The following is a 27,771-nucleotide window of genomic DNA, read 5'->3' on the forward strand; positions in this document are numbered from 1 at the left end:
ACAAGTTCTAAAATTGCAGTTTATTAAAAAGAAAAAAAGGAAATCTTGTCTAATCCAAAACATACTCGCAGTTACCTTTTTCTAATCAGAGCATTCATTTCTCCTCATTATGATCTCACAAGCACATTAAAATCTTATTAACATTAATTACTTCTGAGCATCTATGCATGAGCAGCGACAGGCTTGCGTGCGTGCCTCTGTGTGTGTGTGTCTGGATCATATCTACATTTATATACCTTGCTGCACTTTGCTTATAAAACATGTGAAAATATTGCTGCTAACACCAATTAGCTAATTTCACACACACACAGATAGTAACCTGCTGTCTCACTGCACAGCTTAATAAAGACCAGCAGACAGATGGACAGACAAACATACACAAAAAGCATCACAGCACTTCCTGATGCAAAAGATGTCTTGAGGGGGGCCAACTTGACACCTCTAGGAGTGTAAATTTAAGCCGCTAAAATCTGGAATAGGCAACTTTTTTCCAACATATGAAAAAAAAAATGCAATGGAGCCAATATCCTGTTTTCTCAGAAATAAGTGCCATGATAAATTGATAGACAAAGAAAACCTGGCACACAGACAACAGCAAGCACACACATACAGTGACAGAGAAACAACATGGCACATTACCGGATGAAAATCTTACCAATTGGTAATATGGAAAAGAGCCCAAACAAACAAACAAAAAAATGTTCACAAGGAAGTTAAATTTTAAGATGCCACAAAACTTTCCCCTCCCACAAAGCGTATCAAACAGTACTATGGATTCAATTTAGATCTATACTGAAGAAATTTAAAAACACAACAAGAGATAAGCAGATCTTGACCAACCCGCTGTTCTTCCACAACTTGGTTCTGTCCAACAGTTTCCTCTACCTACAACAGTTTGTTCTACCTCCACCACTGTTATTTAGCATTGCACAGCCATAAATGTGCATAGTAGAAGTCTGTAGGGAAAGAAATGGTATTAATTAAACATTGCACATGCATAATGGTCTAACGACATCAAGAAATCAAAAAAAGAATGGAAGGTGGTTGATGTGTCAGTACCAGCCAAGAAAACAAGAGCAGGAGATTTTTGAGAATTGTATAAGCCCGCCTATCAACAAAAAGTCTGGACAGCTAGCTCTAATGAACTACAGCTCCTCACCCCAATTATATATCAGCATCCTAAAACACCACAATTATTTTATTATCAACTTCCTCCTTTGATCACCTTCTTCTGAAACTACCTTCAGAACTGGCTAATAGCAATTTTTCTGACAAAACCATGTTAGGCCTCTCCTCCTCCACCCCAGGCTTTTCACAAGGTTACCATGCAAGCATGCATATATTATGAATTTAGCATTAAGCACACACTACACCTTCCCACTCCAATTATATTTCAGCATCATGTTCTTAAGACATTATTTTCTTACAGACTTTGTTTGATCACCTTCTCCTGAGCCATCTTCAGAACGAGGTAAAAGCTGTATTTATTCTGACTAAGCCTTGCTATGCCTTTGCCCTGTGTCCATGGTACTGTGGAAGCATTCACACATTATCAATTTAGTATATGCTTCTTTTTACCTAATAAAAGATGCAAGTATATAGATTTTTCTCTCAACTATGTGTCAGCTGTAGAACCATGTATCTTACTGCAACAAGCACATAAGATAAAAAGAGAGCTCCAGCTATCTTTTGTTAGACAATACATGAAAATATCTGCTAGAGGATTTTGTACTGCTTCCTATTCTAGCATTTGAAATAGCCTTAACCCCTAGCCACTCCAGCTCTCTTCTCTTACAGTCTAAACAGCACTTTTGCCCCTAAGATATAACACTTCTTTAAATATAAAATATAGGACTCCATGCACTATTCAAAAGGATTAAGGGTATGGCCAATGGATGAAAGCAGAATTTTTATAGGGTAGAGGGCAGACACTATACTCCCCACATTTTTTTTTAAAAAAAAACCCTCAAATGACAGTTCTTCAAACTCATATATCTTTATTATCTCAAGACAGGATTTTGCCTACATTCCAATAACACTCTTAGCACACGCCAATTCTATACAAGGCATGATGCCCTTGATTCTTATGTTTAGAAGATTCAGATTTACTAATATTCAACAAAGTGATACCAGGACCAAAACGAGCACTCACGTCACATTATATAAACTTCTCCAAAGCAGTGCTAAAACCTGTATTTGTAATGTATTACTCAGAAATTCAGCTATGATGGTTGTTTTACATGGGCAGATTGGAATTTGTGTTACTGCCACCATCCTAGCACTCAGCTCAATATGTATTTCCTTGTGGGAAATGCTGCAACAGTGAGGATCTTCTTGCATCCAGAAACAACATAATTTTGCTTTTGAATCTTACGTTTACTGAAGTGAAATCAACCTTATGTTCGCAGAAGATGATAAACTTTATTCCCTCGATCCTAATTTAAGAGTTGGCTTCCTGTAGATTGCAAAGCCTTGGCACTTTAGATAGGTACAAATGCCTCCCTGATTCATGTATTACTATGGTGAAACAACTAAGAAGGGATCTTTTAAATTGGCCAACATGACAACTGCAAGATGGAGCAATAGCTTCAGAGTAGACATGGACACCCCTCATGGTACTCTTTGTTTTAGGAACCATCACCAATGTGTTTTTCACTAAAATATGGTGTTTGTAACATTTAGTCAGACATAGCTCCATCAAGCAGCCAAGAGTCAAATAAGACTCTTATTCATATCCAGAGGGTATGAGCTATTAAACCATTCATGGATGGGCAAAATGCAGCCCACAGCCCGCACATGCCCCCCAAGAGTGTTTTTGCATGCCATCTTTTCAAAAGTGTGCTGTCAAAGCTCAGCAGCAAAACACATCAAAAATTTCAGCAACAAATTGGGGGAAAGCCCTGAATAACAAGCAGGACATGCTTGTTTTAAATAGGGTTTCATTGGCTGCCACCAAAATTTAGCAATAACTCAGGAAAGTGCTTTTGAAGCAAGCATTTAGTAGTTGGTTAAAGGGCTTTTTTCTTTCTTTCTTTCTTTCTTTTTTTTTTTTTTTTTTTGCCAAAAATTGGTGGCAAATTTCAGTGGCGCAGCAGGGGCATGCAGCTTGTGACAGCTCTGAAAGGAAACCGCAGCAAATAAAACTTACATTGTCCATTCTTCATCTTTGTGAGTGAGCTAATTTCCCCAGTACAGTTTAGTAGAATACATAGTGTGTTACACAAACTATAACTCTAAAAGAGATCCCAAGAGTTCTGTTTCCTGGCTACACATGCAATCCACATATACGTGTAAATGAGGGCATTCAGCAGCAGGTGTTCAGCCATGAGAGGGAAGAATAAATTTGCTTTTCAGTTAGAAAGGAATACAAATGTTCTAGAATAATTTGGTCTTCGGAATCTTTGAAGAAAATTGTCTCAACTTACTTACATTAGAGTTTAAGAATATCACATTAGAGTTTAAGAATATCGCAACCCTTGACACAAGTGTTGATTATGGAGCCACAATATGAAAAACCTCCTGAACTGTAGCCTTAAACTACCTTTTTAGAGTAAAGATGGAACACAAATTAAGAAACCACCTCACACCTAAGTTTTATTCCTTGGCATCCTATGAGCACCAGATCTGGGATATAAGTAGCAGCCAGCCACCCAGAACCAATAAATACACTGTGTAGCTCAGGACTCCTGAAATCATCAGAATGAACTGAGAGTTTAGAAAACTGAAAACTGATTGTTAGCAAGCAGAAAAATGCATTACTCTGTTGCCTGGGCAAAGACCAAAGGTCTGGCTCCTAGTATTAATATCAGGACTAGTCAATACAAAAGGTTTTCAGTGAATGCCAACTTCAAGGATTGATGTTTCACACTGCTAATCCCTCCTGTGCTGAAAAGCCCTCTAAGGCTTGAGTGCACAAAGTCCATAGTAACTCTTCAAACTAGATCTTCCAGCCCCAAGCTTCTCAATTCAGGCCCTAGAGTCCCTAACAGACACCTTAGCATTCTCCTAATTAGGCTACTGACTTTCAAGGTATAGTGCAGTTTACCATGAAAGTCCATTGAGTTCTGGCATCAAAAATATCCTGCTGCTACAAAAGGGTTTGACCCCCTAACCCCAACTCTGATTCAACAGACAGAAGTGCTATGTTAATTTGGTGTACACAGTGCTTCTATGTCAGGGGGAGGGGGGACAGGCAATTTTTTTTCCAGTATACCAGAGACTGTCACAATTTTTTTGCTCCTTGGCTACAACTGTTTCCTGAAAAGTTGCCATGAACAGGTAGACAATGGCTTGGGAACCACCTCTCTGAACAGCTGTTTTAACAGACAAAATGCTTCATTTGGATGTGCAGGACCTGGTTGAATTCAAAACTCAGCTTAGGAACCAATTTGTAGGTTTAAATCAGTCAAATGTCTCAGCACTGCATGTCCATAACATGTTGAAGTGCACACTAATCTGTGCCACAGCCACTACACTTAAATGCAAAGAAAATAAGTAAGTAAAAGTAGTGACCAGAGCTACTCAAGAATAATAAATTCATTCCTATTTTCCCAGCAGTCATACTGATCAATTTAGACAGTTCAAAAGTTATCACAGCAGCAGGCCATGACACAACAAAAACCAGGGAGATTCATTTGGCAATTGGTCCAAGTACATCTATTATGGAGACTAATAAAATGAGAATGTTTGCCAACTGTCATTTTAGCTTTTATTAACTTAATAATGACTAAAACTGCAGAAAATATATTTTTAGAAAAGCTAGTCCAAATAAATTTCCCCAGTAGAATCCTGGAAAGGGAAAGCCATTTCTGAACATTTTGTTGTTGTTGTTGTTGTTGTTACAGGAGCTCTCAAATACATCCAAGAATGGTGGCTGATGTGCATACATTTCTACCTGGTTCTTTCCTGTTTGGTCTTAGACTTTGTATAGAGCTGGGGACAGACACAGCCAAGAAGTCAGAGATATTGGACTGAATGTGCAAAGAAAGACATGTATATCCCAGACGAATCTCTCCTGAAAGATGAAAATGAGTTGGCAGTGTCCTCTGTTAATACTTGCTTATGCTCATTCTCCATTAGTGACTCGACACATACAAGTAAGCAAACTTTGCAGTATGTTGCCTAGAAAGTTCATTTCCTCTTATTTTTGTCCACATATGTGAAACTACCTTTGTGATGGACAAGAGCTACATCTATCTAGTGAATGAAGAACAGCACACTAAGGTCCTATACCTGTTAAGTGAGAAGAAAAAGTACAGTGCTACTAGTCTTTCATTAGAACACACACAGCCAAAATCAGCTCACTAGCAATTCAGTCAAACTTTCCAGCCTTTGTTATCAAAGAGCAGGAAAAGAAGCCCTAGATTGGATCAGCACTCTGTAGAATTTTCTTCTTGGCATAAGGGTCTCAAAATCTGCTCTGTAGTTCAGCAGACAATTATGACTGTACAAAAGCCAAATGGATAACTTCAAAGGCTGGCTGAAAAAGTTGTGTTAAATACAAAGAAGGTTTTTTGTTTATTACATTACAAGCAGAAAAACAGCCTGGAGTAATTCAGTACTTATCATGAAAGAAAAAAAGTACTGAACATTCTAGCAATGTATTGAAAGGCTGTAATCTTAGGCATACTTGGAAGAAAATCCCAAGAGGTTCAGTGTTTCCAATTAGGGGTGGATTTAACACTGGGAAATATTGGGGATGAAAGCAAACTGTGAAGTTTTGTGTCACAATGTTTGTTGTTGCACCACCAATTGTCTATTGATGACTCCCTCAGAGAACAACTATGTGATAAGCAATCCTTTCCACACAATCTGCTTGTGCCTTCCCCTTTGTAAAATTACAATCTTCTATGGGGAAAATGCTAAATCCACTGATATTCATGAAGTATTATGAGACTCCAGGATAAATGTTGCTATGAGTGGAAATCGTATACTTTTTGAAGACAAAGGAGAAGGCCTTCTCGGTTGTGGCAGCCCGATTGTGGAATACCCTTCCCTGGGAAGCCTGACTGGCATTGGTGCTGATTTCATTCCAGTGCCAAATAAAAACATGGCTCTCTATTGAAGCCTTGGTTGTCTAATGTATTTATTCCAAAATGTGCATAAACATGACTTTAAAGCTTTTAACCTCTTTTAATCTGTTAATGGTTTAATATGCATTTAGTCTGTTTAAATTATTTTTACTGTTCTAAATTTTATACAGCTCCAATAGCATTTTCTTGTATGTTGCCTCAAAATCTAGTGAAATAGACTTTGTGAAATAGTGAAATAGGGTATGATATAACTATTTAAATAATAAATAAAAATAAACAGATTATAAAAAGTTAAGTTCAACTGCTATTGGTATCAATTTCAGTGGCATCAATACTGACATATGCAAAATGTCCAGTTCTCTGGCTAGCTAACTAGTTGGCAGGCCTCACATGGCAACTGTTTGTCATCTAGGAAAGTAGAATGTGCAGATTGCTCATAACTGTTTGTTTTCATCCTAAAGGCTGGCTAGATAAGGAGGGAGTTACAGTAAATTGTGGCTATGAGATGTCTGGGGGAGGAAGCCAGACACAGGCGAGGCTAAGAAAACACACAAGTGTCAAAAAGGATGAAAAGGGAAAGTGAAGAAAATGGTGATTGCAATGTCAGTGATTATTGCCTTTAACTTTAATGTGATAACTGCCCGATTTGGACCCAGAAAAGCTGACAAACATACACAGATGTCTTATTCAGATTCTTCATGGCCCAGTTCCTCTTGGTGCTCCTTTCAGGAAAAGTGCCAAAGAGATGGACCATTTCCCCATGCAGGCATTCAAAAAGATCAGAAGTGGTGGTGCAGTGGAGAAAGCAGAAGTCCATGCTTCTTTTAGGTGTTCCCAGGACAGACTAAGCTCTCACCTTTCACCACTCTACCCAGCGAAGGAAATAGTCCTTTTAAAAAAATAAGACTTAGAGTATAGTACTTACACTGACCCGTAGATAAGTCGTCCTAGGTTTGTTGAGTCAAGTTTTCACTAAAATGTCTATACTTATACATAAGTATATACAGGAATTATTTTAATAAATAAATAAATAAATTTTATTTATTTAAATATAAAATTGTATGTTAGTTTATCTTTCAATTTCTATCTTACCCATTGATGAAAATTCTGCAGTAAATGCTTTTGTTGTTTATTCCAGGCTAACACACTTTAAATGTAATGGCTCAATGCTATGGAGTTCTGGGAACTGTAGTTTGTTGTGGCACCAGAGCTTTCTGACAGACAAGGCTAAATATCTTACAAAACTACAGTTCCCAGAATAGCACAACATTGAGCCATGGTAAAGTGGTGTCAACCTGGATTATTTCTGCAGTCTGGATGCAGCCTCAGAAATCCCTATGAAATTCATTTTTGTGCCATAAGTCAACAGGTGACTTAAAGGCACATCCACACTCACACTGAAACCGTTTCAGGTTTCTGCAAATTTTAAAATATATTTTTAAAATATGTTTGCTATGTCATACAGGAAAGTGGACAAGAAGATATTTGACTTATTTCAACCTATTTGACTTATTTCAACCTATTAAAAAGTGAATATGGGAAAGAATGAGAGCCAACATGGTGTACTGGATTGAGCAAGGAAGTACAATTCTAGAGACCAGGGTTCAGTTATCCGCACATCCATGGAAATCCACTAGTGACGTTAAACGAGTCACATATTCTCCACCCCAGAAATCACTGTGATAGGTCTGCCTTAGAGTCTGAAGTCAGAAACAACTTGAAGGCACAGAACAACAACAAGAATAACAACACAGCTGAAGCATGTTTAATTGTGCAGAAGTTGAATCAAGGTAAAATTATTTCTTGGACCATGCAGTAAAATGGTAGTAGGTTCATGAGAGAAAACAAATAAAAACAACCATGCTTCATTAAATGATGTATCAATAGAATTCCATGGAAGAGGATGCTGGATGTTTTAAAGAACTGGTGTCATGGAAAACAGGTTTATCCATGTTTATCCATATTGCTGTAATGACCAAGAACAGAACTTTAGAATGTTAGGCAGAACAAGAACATACATAGTCAATAACTTGAAATATAGCAATAGAAACAAGGAGAGATAATAACAATAATATTTAATTTTATTCCTATGAAATCAGTCCCAAATGTGTAATGAGATTCACATATTTATATGTGTAAATGCTTAAAATTAGACCATGATTATACTAAAATCTGAAACATTACAAGAAGTTTGGGGATATCAGCCACATATAAGGATATTTCTTGGACAAACAATTTAATTTCACAGATGGATTTTAGCTTTGTGAATTTATGTCAAAATTATTTCTTTGGATTGTTGAAGGAAAAACATTGTATAAAGCCTAATACTAGCCAGTTGGTAATGATCTCATTTTGACATTACAGTGGACCCTTCCCATTCATGTGGGGTTCAGTTATAGTCCCAACCCAATGGGAAAAAACATAGAAACTCAGTGCCCATATTACTGGTGATGTGCATGTGTGCAGATCAGGGAACACACACCACCATATGGGGCTTGGCGAGTCACAGATGCTGCAGAGTATAGCTAGCCTGCTGATGCGGCAGATCCGCTATATACTCATGACATACCTGTAGATGGTTTATATGCAGAGCACAAATGGGGAATGCGTAGTTGTTGTATTGCAACTTCCATCATTCCTGATCATTGGCTGGGCTAGCTAGGGCTGATGAGAGATGCAGTCTACCAACATCTGAAGGGCCACACATTCCCTAGCCTGAAGGACACATAAAATTGGTTATGTTTATACTTGACTAAGGCACATTGAAATATGCAATTCACCCCTCATAGACTCATCAACACAAAAATAAGATTTTCTATCATGCTTAATATAATTCAAAGCATATTATAATAAATTGTATTCCAAATTATCAGGATAGAGGTCAAAGCTGAAAGAAAAATAACTGTTCCATCTCCACAAGTATAGTACATGTGTCCTGACTTTCAGGTCCTATCGAGTTTCCCATTTCAGAAATCCAAAGTTTTGTTTCTAATATTTAAAGTTCAAATTTGCTACAACTGCACCCATAAATGGTATCACTAACACTATAAAGCTGTACAAGACACCATAAGTTGTTCATAGCGCGTTACAGACCGCCAAATTGCGGCGGTCTGCTGCCGGCGCCGCTTGCAGCGTCCGGAAGCCGCGGCTTCTAAACCGCGGGACTCCCGGACACTGCGAGGAAGGAGCGCGGAAATCGTGCTCCTTCCTGGGCCCCGGAAGTGGCGCCGCAAAGCGCAAGGCACGCTTTCGCGGCATCACTTCCGCTGCGACACGTCTGGACGCTAGGCGTCCAAGACGTCAAAATGGCGGCAGCCGTGTGGAACGGCCGCCGCCATTTGTTACGGACAGAGTCCGTAACAGGAGTAGGGGCGTCTAGAAGACTGGGACGTCCCAAATGGCGGTCTGTAACCCGCCTAAGACAAGCAGCTGGCTTTCTACATCTACCAGGGGCTATCCTAGCATGAATAAGGTCCTAGTTTTTCCCTTAAATATTTTCTAGCCCTACTTCTATTCTGTCCTGTAGAAGCAACACCAGTCGCAGACTGTATTGTTCAAATGAAAACATCATCCTCATCATGCTTATCTATTTATCAGTAACTTAATACTTTAATGCCTTGTTTGGAACATACATATTTGAAACTAAATTCTACTGAAAGGAATGAGTTTTGTATCCCACCTACATTCCTAAGAATTGGTGCATCATATGAATAAAGAAGACAATGGAGTAACTTAGGATTTCATATAAACAATGCTCTTTCCTTCTGATTGCAAAAGGAAAGCTACCCGGGGGGGGGGGGGGGGGTGAGATTAAATACAAATGAAGAAAATTTGGAACAAAATGCTTTGGTGGAAGAAACTTGAGAAGAGAACTCAGTAGGAGAAGAGAACTTAAATCCTGTGCAGGGGGGATTCCTATCTTGTCTCATACACAATTTTAAATTGTCTTATTTAGCATAAATATTGCATGCTTCTGAACTATGCAAGAGTAGCAGTTTTCACAATGGTGTGATATTTAAGATAGAACTGTCCAGGACAAATTTTGTAGGATGTTTGCATGTACCAGCTTCTTTAAGAAATTACAGTATTTTAAAAAGAACTAAAGATAACAACCTCTCCATTGACGCCCCCTTGTCGTGGGGGAGAGGCTTGCGTACCCTAATGAAATTGCGAGCTTTGCTGGTAGTGGTATAATAGCCACTGGTAGGGCCTCCCATGGCAGACAGGTCACAGCCGAAGGGTCTGACCAAGAGCGCCAAAGGGCAGGATGGACTCTCTAGCCTTATGGCAGCCATCCTAGGAGAAGGAAAACTCTAATCCCAAACCCGGGCAGATGGTGCTCATCTAACCCTGTAAGGTCAACCATCTAAGAGAAGGAAACTCTAATCAAACCTACTACATGAGGACCTCGCTGCCACCGTCCATGCTTGTCAAGGCCTCAGCAGACAAACCTCTGGTTTAAAGGGTGAGGCCAGTTCTGTGCACGCTGAACTCCACCAGATTCATTTCACAGGCTCGAAAGATAACAACAAAACATCTTCTGTCCTATTGGAGAAAGTATTGAAATCCTGAAAAACTGGCAGCAGTTGGCTGAGAAGAGGGAGGTAAGATTTATTTATTTATTTAGAATTTTTAAATATGAAATGCTAGAAGTTAGGATACAAGGTAGCAGTAATTATTGTCAGTTTTATGCCACTGCGAGTACTAGGTCAAAATACCTCCTACAGAAACCACTTTATCCTGAGAGAGCTGGACCCTCTCTTCTTGAGAGAAAAAGTTGTTGGCCAAACTAACTTCTGTTACCTACCAAAATATCAGAGAAAGAGAGAGAGAGAGAGAGGTCACTCAAAATGGAAAAGATGCCATAATGGAACAATTCCATATGTCCTTAGATTAGAAGAAGATGGCATCTCTCTGATGTCATCAGCAAATGGGAAATGAGAGGTGACCTTGTTCAGCCACAGTAATACAATAATAATAATAATAATAATAATAATAATAATAGGATTTATTTGTATGCCGCCCAATCACTGGGAATCCGGGCAGCTTACAACCGAGGGGATAATAGATGGTTCCCTGCCCTCAGGCTTACAATCTAAAAAGACACAACACAAAAGGAGAAGGGAATGGTGGTGGTGGTGGTGGGGGGGGGGGGGTAAATGGACTTTTTAGGTCCAACCCTTCAGCAAGGATGAGCAGCTTCTGAAGGTCCAAGGTCCATGCTGGTCACTCCTAGCTTCCAAAAAGGCCTTTTTGGCCAATAAAAATCCGAGTGGAATTGCATTTTGAGGGAAAACTGCACCCTCCAAAGTCATCTACAGGCACAAATTCCTTTCCTACAATTGCCTTCAAGAATTTTTCAAGGTGGGAGGGAATCAGAGAGAATGTGTGGGGCCCTGAAGAGCTACAATGGGTATCCCAGGTTTGCAGTACCCTATCAACCACACTGCCTATTCCTGTCCTGTACTACCTTTCCATAGTTAACAATAGGTATCGGTTAAAAAACAACAGCCATACTGAGAAAGGCAGGATGTCCTTAATGACTTTAAGAATCTAACACAAAATAGGTTCTCCAAATGTAGAAAGCAAATTTGTTACTGAGTCCTTGAGATATACTCAGCAAGATATGGGGGCAGCAGGGGTGAAATAGATACTGATTGCTACTCCATATTATTACAAAGGGCCAAACATCACAGATAGCTCCTCTCTCTCTCTCTCTCTCTCTCTCTTTCTCTCTCTCTCTCTCTCTCTGTTTGTCTTCAAGTCACATGTCGACTTATGGCAACCCCATAAATTTTATAGGGTTTTCTTAGGCAAGGAATACTCAGACGTGGTTTGCCAATTCTTTCCTCTTAGATATAGCCTACATCTAAGACTAATGAAATAACACATCCACAAGGCAGAAAGAACAAATTCCAACATCAAGACTATTTAGGCCACATTCTCTTCTGTCCCTATGCAGAATTCATACTAATTCTGGAAAATGAAATTCCCACTGATTTTTTAGGGACTAAGTGGCATGATTGGTACCTTTTTAGTGTGTTGCACTGAGTCCCAGTTTTGGAGGAGAGTCCAGATATAAATCAGGAAATAAATCACAGGGAGTTGTTTCAAAAATGCTGGCACTGCAGTCTGTACGTTTGAACATGTCCAAAATGTCTGCCTTCAAAAGGGGGAGAAACTAAGGTTTTTTTTTTTTAAAAAAAAAATCAGTCTAATGGTAGAACATTTTAAACTAGTGATCTTCACATGTTTACCCTCCAGATGTCTAGGACTTCAACTCCCAGAATTCTTGAGCACTGGCCACACTCACTGGTACTTCTGGAAGTTGGATAGAAACACCTGGAGGACCAAAGACTGAGAAGCATTGCTTTAAATCATGACAAAATTGTCTTCCTTTGTGAAAGAATAAGGAATGCATCTGCTCCTTTCTGAGAATGTTCAGGGCATGAATTGAAATATTTTAATGTACCTCCACCTAATACAGCAAAGATCTTCCAGGAGCACTGAACAGTCAGCCTTGGTTAAGAGAAAAATTCAGCTCATTGAATGGTGTGCTGTAGGATGCTCACATTGTCTGTACAGCTGTGTCCAGGAGACTATATGGTACAAGTGAAACATTGCTGATTATACTGCAAAATTATGTCAGCCCATGTTCTTCTTTAGCAACTGACCAACACATGATGATGTAGCATGCATACACAGCAAATACAAGTGCCATGATGACATCTAAATAGGAGCAAAAGAGATCCTGGAATTTTTTCTGGCTGTGTGTTCCACAGTTTTGGCAGGCAACCAAGAAGGTAAAATTAAAATTCTGTCTGGCTCTACTAAATTCTGTCTTGTTAGTAACCTTCTGATATTTGTACAGTCGGCAATCTATCTTAGTAAATTCGTAAGAAATCACTGTAGTTTTTCATCAACCTGCATTCAAGTCTTAATCAATTTTATTATATTTCCTTGATTTTTTCTATATTATTGGAACTTTGGATATAGACAGTCTTAGACATCTACTACTCATCATACTGTCTTCAATTTGAATGGTCTGCAAACCTATGAATGATCTAATGTTCACAAACAAAATGGAGGGATAAACAATATGTGCATGTGTATTCACAATCCAGGCCACACAAGAATTTCTGAAATGACCCTTTAAAAAGTTCCCTCTGAGACTCATATCTCAACATTATACATTGTTTACTAAGGAGTAAATCACACTAAATTCAATGAGGATTACTTCAAAGTAAGTGAATATAGGATTTGATTTTCAGTTTTGCCCACAACTTAGGAATTATGTTGAAAATATTTAAAGCTTTGGGTCCCACTTTGGGAGAAAGGTGGGAAATAAATAAATAAGATTTTTCCAGATGCCTCTCCATGCCACAATTTGGTGAAGTTTCAAAAGTGCTACCTGCCTCCTGATAGAGGAAAAGAGGTGAATCGAAGCTTCCACTAGCTCAGCAAGCCTTTGCTTCAGCCACAGCAGGCCAGGCCAGGCCTGGCAGACCAGCCCAGGTCATTCGCAGGCTCTCATGTACAGTAAGGATCTGCCATTCCCATGACAGTGAGAGAATTGTAGCGATTTCAATTGTGCTGAGAGAGAAGAGTTGGACTCCTCTTATATTATGGATAAAAGTAGATGGACACAACTTCATTGCCAGAAAATAGCATGGAACAATCTGAACAAGTAGCAAAGATGCAGTCTGGTTTGGGATTAGCTTAATGTGGAGCTGTCGTTTGCCACAGAAACAAACCAAGATGGGACAGACCTTCAGTAAGCCAAACCTGAAATCTAGCCTCCTCACAAATGTTCCACATTCTCCTTCTTCACCTGCTTAGTCACCAGCTGTAACAAAGCAGCCAAAAACACACAATCACTGAACCAGTGCCAGGAATAGTGAGAAGTATACTAGGTAGGCCATTATATGAACTACATGTGCCCTTAGAATTAATGGAGGGTGGGTCAGCTGCACCAGTGGTCAAGCCAAAAATGGTTTACCTGAGAATTTTGGGGGCTACACAAACCCACCAAATCCCATGGAGTCTCATGAAGGCATGTGGCCAGTGTTATACAGTCGCCCCTTCTTATACACAGATTTTTTTTATACATGGATTCAAGCATCCACAGTTTGAAAATGTTCCAAAAAAGTATAAATTTCAGATATCAAACCGTGATTTTCCATTTTTTATAAGGGACACCATTTTGCTATGTCATTATATTTAATGGGACTTGAGCATCCATGGATTTTGTTATCCATGGGGGATCTTGGAACCAAACCCCAGCATATAACAGCATATACAGCTCCACTGTACTTGGCCCGAGACCTTCTAGCCCCAAGGAGCTGCTCAGCCCAGCCTGGAAGCAGTGATAATGGCCTCTACCACAGTGCAACCCATCCCACTCCACGCCAACATAATGGGCTGAGTTTTGTTACAATATTTCTCACTTATTTCTTTAAAATTATATTTCATGTCTTTTGTACCGAGACATTGTTAAAAATGACATTGAATAACATTTTAAAAGGAGGATATAAATTATCAGTTTAATTTTTTTTGACACTTTTTTTTACATTATGTATAGGAAAGATATCTTGATGAGGGAAATCTTGAGAATGTCCAAACTCTTCAATATTTCTGTAGTCCACAATAATGTACTCTAAATAAGGGCTTACTCTCACATGTCCCTTACAATCATGCCAGCTTTTATTAGTGGTACTGCAACTAAGCTAGGCTCCACTAAGCATATTCCACTATCCCACCAAATGTCCCTCAAGCCAGTTCTTCATCTATCTTAAACTCTTGTCTTCTTCTAGATGAGGTAGGATGTTTATTTATAATTTTACAATGCTGCATTAACATGTAGGAGAGACAAAATCAGAGTCATCACAATTATGCTTTAGGCATTTTACATTTGAGTAACCCTAGAGAAGGAGCTGAACCCTCAAGAATGAAAGGGGAGCTCAACCAAAATTTCTCAGCAGACATTTTTTTTTCCGAGAAGCATTCTGGAATTTTTCTTTTCTTGTCTCCATGAAATAAATAAGTCCTTTTAATAAAATTTTCTCTTTCACTTTGGTGTGTGTGTATAGACCAGAGTTAATGCCTTCCTACCTATGATGGTACATACCTATACAAACACAGCCACAGAATAATAACTATGAGCATTATGAAGAATACACAAATAATGGAAAGTCAGTTGTACTGTTGGTAGTTGCAGAGGTAAGGGGAGAAATGACACAACAGTCTTTATAGGAAAAACAAGCTAGGTTACTGCCATTGCTGATGGTGAGCTTTTGAAAATATTTTATTTATAACATAATAAACACATAAACTAAAACACATATCATGGCATTATATACATGTTAATTGTTTTCTATAGGGCTCATACAGACAGACCAAAATAAAGCTGCCTCAGGTCACTTTGGAGGTATGCTGTTTTAATGATGCATGTGTCCTAAGAGGCCAGAAGCCATGCCAAAGTCATGCTCCAGTCCTAAGGACTAAACCACAGCTATGGCACAGCTTCTGGCCTCTTAGGATGCATGCATCATTTAAACAGCATACCTCCAAAGTGACCCGAAGCAGCTTTATTTTGGACTGTCTGTATGGCCCCTATTACATGATTATCACCTTACATAAGTACCAATCTTTGATGGTGAGCTTCAAGTTAGAGAAACTGCTGCAGAATGTCTCCTCCAACTGGAGAAATGAGGCTGCATCCACACTGCAGATATAATCCAGGTTAAACCAGAGCTCTCTGGCAGAGAAGTGTAAATGTCTCACAAAACTATAGTTCCCAGAATTCCATAGCACTAAGCCAAGGCATTTAAATTGGTGTCAACTTGGATTATCTCTGCAATGCAGATGCAGCCTAGGTGAAACCATGTGCGCATACCCCAATTCTCTGCCCAAAAGCAGGGGAAGAAATATGAGAGGCCACATGCACAGTGCTATAATTGAGTTATAACTAAGCTCAAAATGACTTTAATAGCTTAGAAAGCTGAGGCAAAACTTACAAACTGAATTTGAACTGGGAGAAATGTAAGGTACTGCACTTAGGTAGAAAAAAATGATATGCACAGATATAGGATGGGGGACACCTAGACTGACAACAGTATATGTAAAAAAGATCTAGGAGTCCTAGTAGACCACAAGTTGAACATGAGTCAACAGTGTGATGTGGCTGTGTAAAAATGCCAATGAAATTCTAGGCTGCATCAATAGAAGTATAGAAGTATAGAAATAACAGTATCACTCTATTCTAGTTTGGCCACCTAAAATACTGCATGCATTTCCAGGTACCACAATGAAAAAAGGATTTGTATATCCAGTGGAGGATGACCAAAATGGTGAAAGGTCTGGAAAACATGCTGTATAAGGACTTAGGGAGCTGGGTATGTTTAGGCTGGAGAAGAGAAGGTTAAGAGGTGATAGCCCTGTTAAAATAATTGAAGGGGTGTCATAATGCAGATGGAGCAAATTTATTTCCTGCTGCTGCAGAGAATAGTACCCGGAGCAAGGAATTCAAGCTGCACAAAAAGAGATTCCACCTCAACATTAGAAAAAACATAATTTATAAGAGCTATTTGACAGTGGAATACACTCCTTTGGAAGGTGGTGGAGTCTCCTTCTTTGTTGGTTTTTAAACCTAGGCTGGATGGCAATCTGTTGGGTATGCTTGGGTATTCCTGCATGGCAGGGGGTTGGATATCATGGCCCTTGAGGTCTCTTGCCACTCTGATTCTATGATTCTATGAGTTAGTGTCATCAGTAGTTCAAGATGTTCTTGCCACATAAGGGAAGAAAATGACCACTGCCTTCTAACACTATGGTCTCACTCCTACCGCCGAAGTCTGGAGACACGCACACAAAAAGCAGTCTCCATGGCCACTTCTTCCATCCTGTAGAAGAGCACCCGCTCCCAAGCATGGCGTTTCATCCTCTGTATTCTGTAGAGCTGAGAAAACTAAGGCTGGCATCCTGTGTATTAGTCCCAACTAGAGCAGATCTATTCATTCAATTTTTGAGTCAATCCTGCTGATTCAATGAGTTTATTCTACTCGGGACTAACAATAGGATTTGGGCCTAAGGCAGCTCCTTTTTTAAGATTGTGTGGCTGTCTAGAGAATCCAGCTGATTTTTCAATCTGCAGGGTTCCCTATGAACAAAGCTCAGGCCAGCGAACGCTTTCCCCACAACAGGAAAGCAGAGCAAGCAAGACTCTCCAAAGAACTTATACAGTGCATCAATGAGGGCTGTCCCACCCAGCCAACACAGTAATCCTATCAACCCAAAGTGTGGGTTAACTCTGTAGATTTGCACAAATTCAGATTAAAACAAACATTATCTTTCAGTTACCCCATATTCCACAACCAACTTTCCTATTTAAATCATGCCTTGTTTTGGGTTAGCTTGCATATCAGATATCTACACACATCAGTTTCAGTAATATCTCTTTAAAAGCAAGGATTTCAAAGTAATCCCATGCAACTTCTTCCAGTTTTCCCATTTCTTTAGAAAAACTGTAATTCCACTGAGTTAGGAATAACAATCTCTCAAAGACCTACATGTAACTTTTGTTTTTCTTTTAAAAGTAGAAGAAAAAGAAAAAGAAAAGACTTGTGTCAGTAATCAATGCTTTGGGGGTTGGTGTAGCGGTTTGTTGAGATACAACTGGAGAACAGGGTTTGAATCCCCACTTAGCCATGGAAACCCTACTGAGGGACCTTAGGCAAGTCACAGCCTCTCAGCCTCAGAGGAAGGCAAAGGCAACCCTCCTCTGAACAAACCTCACCAAGTAAACCCTATGACAGGTTCACCTTGCAGTCACTGTAAATCAGAAACATGAAGGCACACAACAACAAATAGCCTAGCCATTGTGACAGGCAAAGACATATACACAGATCTTCCTACTTCTGTCAAATCACACTAAGTGACTTACTGGTGCAAACTTGCTGTGAAATGAAGGACATCCTCATGCCCAAGTATTTTCCCCAAGATAGTACAGTCCTCTGGATCTTTATTCAGAAGCAACTTCTACTAAATTCAATAGGACTTATTCCCATGTAAAAATATGCAAAAGATTGCACTCAGACCAGAAACAAAAAAATACTGACTGGAATGCAAATAATTTTCTGTGGAAAAGAATGTGACTATCTAAACTATACTATCTGCAACAGTACAGAAATATAGGAAAACTAGGGAGTGGTAGTTCGTATTCATGCTCAGTCATTAACTGTAGGATCAAAATGGCTGAATTCAGAATAACATCCCAGTTTCAAAACCATGGAGTACTGCTTGGTACCAACCTTTTTCTTGCACCCTACTTTCTCCCCACTCTTTCCTGGACTGCTAGAATTAAGGCTTACTGTAATGTTGATACTAGAACTAAATATTATTAGAGACAAACAAACAAGTTTGCTTCACAATCATTATTTGAAATTCTGACTAGCTAGAGTGATTCAGGTGTAATATTAAAACTATAGTAGCAATGGGTCATGCAAGACAGGCAAGAATTTTCATGGATAACAGTAAAATAATGACACAGCAAGGCTATGAGCATATTCACAATATCTCTAAAATGTTGTCTAAAAACGGGTAGCACTTCAAGTGAGCCACCAAGTCCAGTGTACCGGTTAAACTGTGTGTACTACATATTTTTACCCTAACATACCATTCAGAGGAATTAATGTTAGTTAATTTTTTAAAAAATTTGGATTAGGTAACTGGAATTCAGTTCTGACTAGGGCATTCACCAGGGTAAAGTAGAAACTGATTTCATAATCTCCTTATTTGTACACGTGGCAATAAAATGTTACTAAATCAGAACACGCTTCTGATATTGTGAGTGCCAGTTTAACAAACTATAATATTTAGAGAACAGGTACAGAAGACAGAGCAGCAACAAAAGTTCCTGTCCTTAAAAATCGTGTTTCCTGCTCACACAATTCAATGAAGAAAGGTATGAGACGGTCTCCCTCCGTCTCCTTTAATCAAAGCCATAAAATTAGTAAATGGCAATGTTTATTTTATTTTATACACAACAGATGACATGCATATGAAATATAACAGAAGCCATACTATTGGATTTCATTGGTATCACTGTATGTATCCATTATGTAGCTATGTCCCTCAAAAACTGTAAGGGCAATATCCTTCTTTCTGTGTCTAATTAACACTTTATATGGTCATCCATTTCTTAATGCCATTGACCCATTCTGAGCTGATTTTGATAATCTAAAGAAAATAAATGAATAAAAAATTTCCAACATAAGCCTTAACTCCTAATAGCCTTCTTTGAATTCTAGCAAAAACAAACACTTCAGTTAATGTTTTTGAGAGGCTGAGGCACTATTGCATCAAGGAACCAAAGGATAAGGCCCTAGTGATCTAGGGAAGCAAACTGTGTTCCTTTATACTTAAAAAAAATAAATGAAAACAAGCTGCAACATTAGTTTCAAGCACAAATATTCAGAATACCAAAAATAATCCAGGACACGTTGCAATTAACTTGAATGGGTCCAAAGCCTGAAAAGAAACAAACTTTTTGCTTCAGTGGGAAATTAGTAAATACGGCAAAAAGCCCCAAAATTTTACTCTTCCCCACAACACGGTTCTCCAGGAAAACTTCAGTTTGGGGGATAAGATTATTGATTGTGTGTGTGTGTGTGTTATTTATTTTGTGTTTACTTGAGCTGGGCAAAATATTTTATAAGAAGCCAGTTTCACTTTTGTTTATTGGCAGTTTCCTTGTTGCTGCAGGATTTGTATTGCCAAGTCTATGCAGAGAGAGGAGCTGCTGTCTAAAAGGGGCAGGGGGAGGGAGAGTATAAGTGTTTACATTTTTAAAATAAAGTTAAGTAACTAGAAATAAAACATGAATTATCAGTTTTTAAGTCCCTCACAATGGGAAATGTCCTTGCTGCCTTACCGTAGATAAGTCCAATAAAATTGCATAATCATAAAACTAATCAGAACCGGCTATTTCCCCCCATTTATTACTATGCAGAACATTGCTTGAAACAGTTCTTGACAACTAAAGATGACTTGCATGTGGTAAGATTATTTTAAAGTGACTTAAAACCTTACAAATCAGAACATAAAAGAGGTTTCAAAATTGTAATTTCTATTGTTGTTTTTAATGCTACCTAGCTATTCACTCAGAAGTGAACTTGAAGAAAATATCAAGAGAAGAAAATATCTGTACTCAATCAGAAAACCAGATCACAAAAAATAGCCAGGTAACACCAGATAAAAATAAATAGGATTGATTTTTCTCTCTTCCCTAAAGATTTCAGGCAAAGTCCACTGAAGTCAGTGAACTTTGTGTCAGGATCCTAAAAGCCAAATATACGGCTCCAGAAATAAACCTTTAGGGGCAGTTTGTTGACCAAATCTGACTATCTAGTATCTCTATATTCTAGTTCCCTTTAAAAAAATTAACTCTGACTAAACTCTGAAAGGAGTTAAAGAAGAATACACCTTCAGGAGCCAGTTAAAACTGTTTTAGCTAAAGGGCATGGCAAAGCATGAAATAACTACTTCAGAGTACTTCCTCAAGTGGGTGTGTTAGATAACTGTCTGTTCCAACACTAAAAAAAAGCACGCCATGAGCAACCCAAACATACCATAGGATGTTCTACTTTTAGATGGGATATAGGACTTTGAAAAACTGCAAAACAGCTGGTTAATGCCCATTGCTGATCGCTTAAAAATGGTTCCGTCTTCTAAACCAAAGTTTACTTTCTACTGTTCCGTACCAATTCAGAGGCATAGCTGAGTTGGTCTGCATCTGAGGAAGTAGACCAATTCTACAAAAGCTTATGCTACAACTTCTTTCACTCAGTCTCAAAGGTGCGACAACATCCCTTTGGCTCAGTACCAAATAACCACCATACTTTGCTCTTTTGATTAACATATTTTACAAGAATATACCTAATTAAAAAATTAAGTATTTTCACTGGGAAGCTCTCTCTTTAAAAAATAAAAAATCAGCAGGTTTTTTTCTGCTTGAGAAAAGAGCAAAAGTATTTCACAGGCAGCATTCCTTCCTGAAATGTGATATTTTGCTTGCCAGAGGCTTTCATAGATTTAAGCAATATATTTTAATTTTTTTATTATTTTTTAAAAAAGCTTTATAACAGCTGGTATGCCATCTTATCATCCCACAAAAGTCTGTAAATCATACATTTAAATAAAATAAAAGGCCTAGAAGAATTCCCACAAGTAAAGAGTTAAAGCCTATATGAGAGCATGGATTTGTGGTTCAAAGGCAAGCATCAGGTGTTTGAAAACGCATACCCCTCCCAGGGGGTGAATCAATGGCTCCTGAATACTGTTGCTGAAGCCCACCAAGTTGTTCACTAAACAGCTTTCCTTCAGAGGCACTTAACTACTCACTTTCTTACCTCCCAGGCCAAAGTTCCAGGATTTGGAACTAATGACAGGAAAACCATATATACATTTAAGCCTATACATCCACATGTTCTCTTCATATATATTCAAAGTGAAGTATATATCCAGATTTACAAGCAATTCCTGATGTGCTTCTCTTAAATGTCAAATGGGAGAGGAGAACAAGGACAACTGAATTACTGTATGAAGTAAAATAATCTGAAGAGGGGAGAAATGGCGTGCTGCAAAAACCTCAATCCTAAAAGATTTACTTTGAAGGAAACAAAACTCTTTTCAAAGGAACTTTCTTCCAAGTCTGCTTGGATTAAAATTTAGGGGCTAGAAACAATGCAGTCTAGCAAAAAGGAGATCTATCTGCCAAGTCCACTGGATCATTTGTTGCTCTAGTTTAAATTAACTTGGCTTGTCCAGCAAGAGGTGGGAAGCTTAAACTTAAGAAAGAAAGAAAGAAAGAAAGAAAGAAAGAAAGAAAGAAAGAAAGAGCTTTCTGTGTAGCAGTTTTTCAGTGCCTCATACTGATAGCATCAAAAACTTTTTATCTTCCTGAAAGAATGAATTTAATGAGTGATGTGAACAATCTCTGCTACAGTGCTAGGTAGGTTGGGCAAATAGCTCTAAGGCCTTCTTTGTGTTATCAAGAAAGGCATAATGCAATTTAAAATAAAGGTTCTCTCGTGTTATTTAATAATCTTGTTTTTTTTAATGGATTGTCACTGTTGAAAGATCCCCACTGATTAGCATCCATTTTCTATAGCATAGTAATTACTCATGGATTCTCCTTAAGGTTTTATGTAACTCCCTTCCACTTTCTCTCCTCCTCTTTTTATACAGCCACAGAGTAGCAGATTTACTCTGTGGCAGCCTTGACATAAGTTCAGGTTTAAAAGCCCTGCTAAATGGATCAGTATAAAAAGCCTTTCCTTGGGGAGGGGGGAGAAAAACAGAAGGAGAACTGGCTTGAAAAGATCCTCAAACAATTTTAAATGGGCTACAGCACGCATCGTAGCACCTTCCTGAGTGAAATAAAAATATTTTCAGAAACATCTTCAGTATTTGAAACAATATAGGGGTTGCAATGAAAGAAAGAGTAATATATCTCAGGACGTGTGGCCACTTTGTAAAAGGTATTACCCCCCTGCATCAAGGCAAAACAAGACAGAATGAGAGCACTTCAAGGGAGAAAGTGTGCTGGGAAGAGTTGTGTGTATTGGGGTGGGGAGGGGAAAGAAATCAGGGATAGAGACTCCCTTACAGAAAGTTTCAATTCATCTTCCTCAAGTCAGGCCCTTTTAGTATAATGAGGAATAAAAATAAGAGATACAGCCCTTTCTTTTTTTATCCCTCTGAGAAACTGGCAGCCAAAAATTATTTTTGAAAGAATCGGCCGAGACAGATACATGTGCAAATAAAGTCTTTGAGAAGATTCAGTCTCAAAATATAACAATTATTTTGGAGCCTCTTTCAGAATAGAAGAGCAGCCTCTTTCCCAGGTTACAATTTGTTTTCATGTACAGTAAATATGGGCTTACAACAGATATCAAACAAAGAGCAGTCACTGTAATCTCTGGCCACCGGCTTTAATAGTTAAAACTCATTGGCAAATACTAGCCAAAAAAAAAAAAAAAACCCTCAAGAACAACAAAAATATTCAGCAGTAAACAAGGAGAACATGATATATGGACAGACAGATGGAATTGCATAAACAGAAGGGGAAAAAAGCAGAGAGCCACTAAACATACGGAGAATGTTGTTTTAAAGGAGTGAGAGATATTGATTTACTTGGAACTAATGTTGGAAAAACAAACATATTTGTTTCCTGCACTGATTTTAAAAAAAAATTAAAAATTAATTCAAGTGAATTATTATAAAGGAGTACATCCTTAAATAAGTGGAAGAGGGTGAGTGCATTTGCAGAGGAGGAAGGCCTAGAGATGCTCCCAAATTTAGGCTCCCATATATGTTTCACAAAGTTAGATCCCCTAAAATAAAATTTAAAAAGCAAGAGGAGATGAGATAATAGACAAGGGAGGGAGGATAATGGGGGAAGAAAGCAAATTTTCTCTCTCTTTTTTTTTTTTTATAAAAGTTGACTGGCCTACCTTGCTCCCCAGTCCTCAGTTTGTCTCCTCATAGTCGCTGCCTCCCTGGAAGTGCAGTGTGAATGGTAATGACTGCCTGCCTCCCTAATGAGTCCATTTTCCTGCTCTTGATGTTGTGTATATACACACACTGCAACCTACCTTACAAACCACAGAGACGGGAAAGGGAGAGAGAGCAAGAGAGAGAGAGAGAGAGAGAGAGAGAGAGAGAGAGAGAGAGAGAGAGTGCAAGCGAGAGTGTGAGAGACAGAGAGAGAGAGAAAGGCATACACAGACAAAGCCCTCCTACCAGACAGCAGACAACCCTCCTTTCCCTATCTAGCAAAATACAACTCGGCTAATGCAGCAACAGGTTCAGTGCTGCCAGGCTGAGACCCTGTCATAGGAAGGGTACAGATATAGATAGATCTATAGTGGAGGATCAGGATTGCTGGCCAACAAGCCGTTTAATGTCAGCTGGCCCCACCTTCCTTATTTATGTTACAGGATGTTGGCATGCATTGTTCCAAGCAGTCCACGTAATTATCATAAATACATTGTGTGTGTGTGTGTGTGTGTGTGTGTGTGTGTGTGTGTGTGTGCGCATATTAGCCCAGAGGACTGGAAGGCATCAGCCGCTCTGCTTTGTAACCTGATAGCTTTAACGCATGCATGGAAGGTGTAAACATATCTCTTTTGACAGGCAAAGGACACAAAGCCCACTGATTACTGGGCATGAGATCTTTTAAAGAAAGCAACTCCTGAAGATAGATTTCCCCAGACAATAGTGGGGCAGGGAAAACTGATCTTGCTGGAGAAGAAGGCTCTAGAAGAGGCTGCCAGTAAACAAATTAAGAGAAGGCCATTCTTCCACTGTTCACTTTTCCCAGACACACACACACACACACACACAGAGAGAGAGAGAGAGAGAGAGCTATAATAATGTCTTCTACTTATGTCAGAACAGGTGCAACTTGCAGTATAGTGCATAGCGCAATACATATAGTACATACTGTAACAAGGACAGAAATAAACCGTATTTCAAATTACAAACAGCCCATGGTTATTTAAACCATCAAGTCCCAGACACAGCCCTTTCAGCTCCTCCGTTTGATACATAAAGTGGAAAATAACAACCACTCTCATTGTCCAAAGGGGGGAAACAGTTCAACAATTTGCCATGTCTAAACCACGCGTGCCTCTTTGTAGCACACTCTCAACTTATGTCTGACAAATGTCTCATGACATGAGCTGCAAATAAGTATTTCCCACATGGTAGCAACCAAACTACCCACTGATATGCTACTAATGGGTATGCCAGGACCACACGAACAAGAAATTAAGCTACTACTGTGCTACCAGTTTTCAGAAAAACATTAAGCAGTATGGTGATGTACATGCTTGCTTACTTAACATTAGATCAAACTACAGCCTTAATTTAATCACAAACCACCCTCCTCAACTTGTCAAATGATGTGCCTTCTGTGACACACTCAACACGCTTAGCTTCTGTGTTAAGCACATCATATATTCTGTGCTGAGCATTCCTGAAACCAGGAAGGACATAGGAAGAGACAGAAAATAGCTACAGGAGGAGATGGTACACTTAGGGGACCATTGCTGGAGGGTGCAGTTGGAATGGGCAGGAGAGAATTCTTGGTAGATTCCCTGAGATACATATTGGTCAACTTCTACATATTGGTCAACTTCTATCGAAACAGATTGAAAGAGTACTCAAAATTATGGACACAATGTTTACAGAGACATAATGCAGGTAAAATGCTAATCAGTATCTTCTTCTAAAAATCTGCTCTGCCGAGTGAGAGATTATTTTACCAGTGGCTGTCTGAGTAAAGAAAGCCTAAACTCATACTGTAATACTTTGAGAGTCTTTTTTACTTGTTTTGGTTGAGAAGACATTACTGCACAGATGGATAGGTAAGTAAAAGTCACTCCATTGCCACAAATTCTATCAACCATGTGGCTTATATACCTGCATATATCCAAATCCATAAAGGGATTCAGTGCCATAGGAGAGTAGCACATGTGGCTTTTAAACTGTAATTCCCCTGGGAAGGAAGTGGATTCAGTGATGCTCATTATCGCCACCTCCCAATCATCCCTTTTCACTCCCTGACGAAAATCCATGAATGAACTGGCAATCATGCAATGCCCCAGGTATGAAAAGCCATTCTGGGGCACTTGCATGATTGCCAGTCATGTGGTGTCACTGTCCCCTCCTCTTCCCTTCCCCCCCCCCCAGCTATTTTTTTTTTTTTTAATTCTCAGTTTTTCACACAAATCCAGAGCTCTGCAGCATCTAAAGTTTTAAAACATCTTTTTAAAAGGTTAAATCAGGACTGGAGAGCTCTGGAATTGGGCAAAAAAAAAAAGGTTGACAAAACAAACCAAACAAAACCCCTAAAGGCATGCTGGGTAAGGCATGAAGAAGGAAGGGCAGAGTTAAGGGAGAGGGCAAGAAGAGAGCGCATTGGAGCCATGTCAATGAAAGAATATATGGTAATGGCTGCTCTTCAATCAGTATGTTGCTATTTTATTTTTCTAGCATGGCTGCAGAGACAAGGGGACTGGTGAGATAATCTTCTTGGTCTGATAAGCAAGTATATATCTGTAAGCTCTTTCCATGTTACAGTTTTTGTCATCTTGCCATCTTGCCCCATTTCTCAGTTTTTCTATCATCCCTTTGTTGTTTCCTTTGTGCCTGTGCTTTAATTGTAAACTTCTTTTGTCACGAATCCATCCTCTCATTCTTTTGAAGTGCCAGACACATCTACACACATAACATACATTAAAAGCTTAATTAGTTTCAGTATGGCTTAATTAGGCTAAAATCTTACATTTCAAATACCTGACACTAGAGTATTGGTGTAAAACACAAGCGATGTGCCAAAATCAACATTTCCTGGCTCACACATACAAATCTTGGTAGCTTGTAATGTTCATCTGAAAGAGAAGGTAAACATTACTGCCTCCACAGTTCTCCATCACAGATTTTAATCCAAGCTGGAGACCTTCCCAATCCACTTGCATTATTTTCTGGTCCAATAAAGGGATATCGGGGGGGGGGGGGGGGGAGAGAGAGAGAGAATAGGATTTTTTTTGCCCTGCTCTAATCTGGCATGTTGCTATGGCTGTGAACCAGCCAACAGAAGCACTGGAAAGTATAGTTTACTCAGCACCAAACACATCATAGCTTAGCTCATAGCAATAACAGCAATGCCTTGTGCCAATGAGGAGAGGAAAGGAGAAAAAGAGCCATTCTACCTTCCAGTTCAATGCTGCTACTTGAAAGAGTAAGCCAGATACACCAGTGGATCGGATGTGGAGGCACTGAAGTTATACTGGAAGTGATGGCCATAGACATCAACTTCTAAAATACTCCCAGTTTACATCATAAGTTTGTGACATGTTCCAAATGGGCTCAGAATAAATCAAATATTTTCTGAGGTTGGGAGGAAAATTTCAGATTTCCAATAATGATAATTTACATTTTACAACTATACTTTATGGTAGAGGTACTGCAGGTCCTATTCATAAAGTGCTAATCTGGTAAGTAGAAACTCAGATCTAACATACTTTGCAGATATGCTTGGACAAGGCAAAAATCCATACTGTGATATAAAGTTTGAACGTGCAAAAGAAATGTAACAGAACAACCCACTACCTCTTTTAATACATTCATCTACCGGTTTGAAATTCCCATGGCAAGAAGTTTGATCTAGTTCTGCTTTTGAAGGTAATGTTGCTAAATGTGTTTTGTCCACTGTTAGTTCTTAAAAAGTCTTCTCGTTACAATTTATCTGTGTGTCGTGCATTAATATGAAGGCAGGAGTTCTTGGGGCTCGTGAGCTGAGTGAATATCCTGCCCCAAACCAAGTGGAAGAGAATACATCACACACTTTCTCTCTCATTCTACTGGGCAGCTAAAATGCATTGCTCCATCACTGCTGCCATATCATCACTATTGCCATGCTTTAGGGAGGAAGGCAAAACTGTTTCTTCTCCATTTTCCAGCTTTGTACTTGTTTCTCCCATGTATACAAAAGAGATTTGTTACAGTGAGAGCCTATTTATCATCCTCCAAGTAAATAAGAGAATACTGTAACTACCTAAAAAAAAACCCACAACAGCAATTGCTACCAGAAAAGGAGAGGGGCACAGGTTGTGGGATAGGATAAAATGGCAGCAGCGAGGATTGTGCAAATGACTCCAAGGATCACTTACCC

General features: G+C 39.0%; 1 protein-coding gene across 1 annotated transcript in view; it reads right to left on the reverse strand.

The window, feature by feature from the left end:
* ZBTB20 (zinc finger and BTB domain containing 20) overlaps positions 1-23,765 on the reverse strand; it is a 590,333-nt gene extending 566,568 nt beyond the window's left edge. The window contains exon 1 of the mRNA XM_089512479.1: positions 23,546-23,765. The gene's annotated coding sequence lies outside the window, so the exon portion shown is untranslated. The remainder of the gene's footprint in view (positions 1-23,545) is intronic.
* Positions 23,766-27,771: the final 4,006 nt, after the last annotated feature.

Source organism: Sceloporus occidentalis, unplaced genomic scaffold (assembly GCF_023333645.1).
Source record: "Sceloporus occidentalis isolate IW3139 unplaced genomic scaffold, rSceOcc1.0.p SCAF_2, whole genome shotgun sequence".
Taxonomy (NCBI): Eukaryota; Metazoa; Chordata; class Lepidosauria; order Squamata; family Phrynosomatidae; genus Sceloporus; species Sceloporus occidentalis.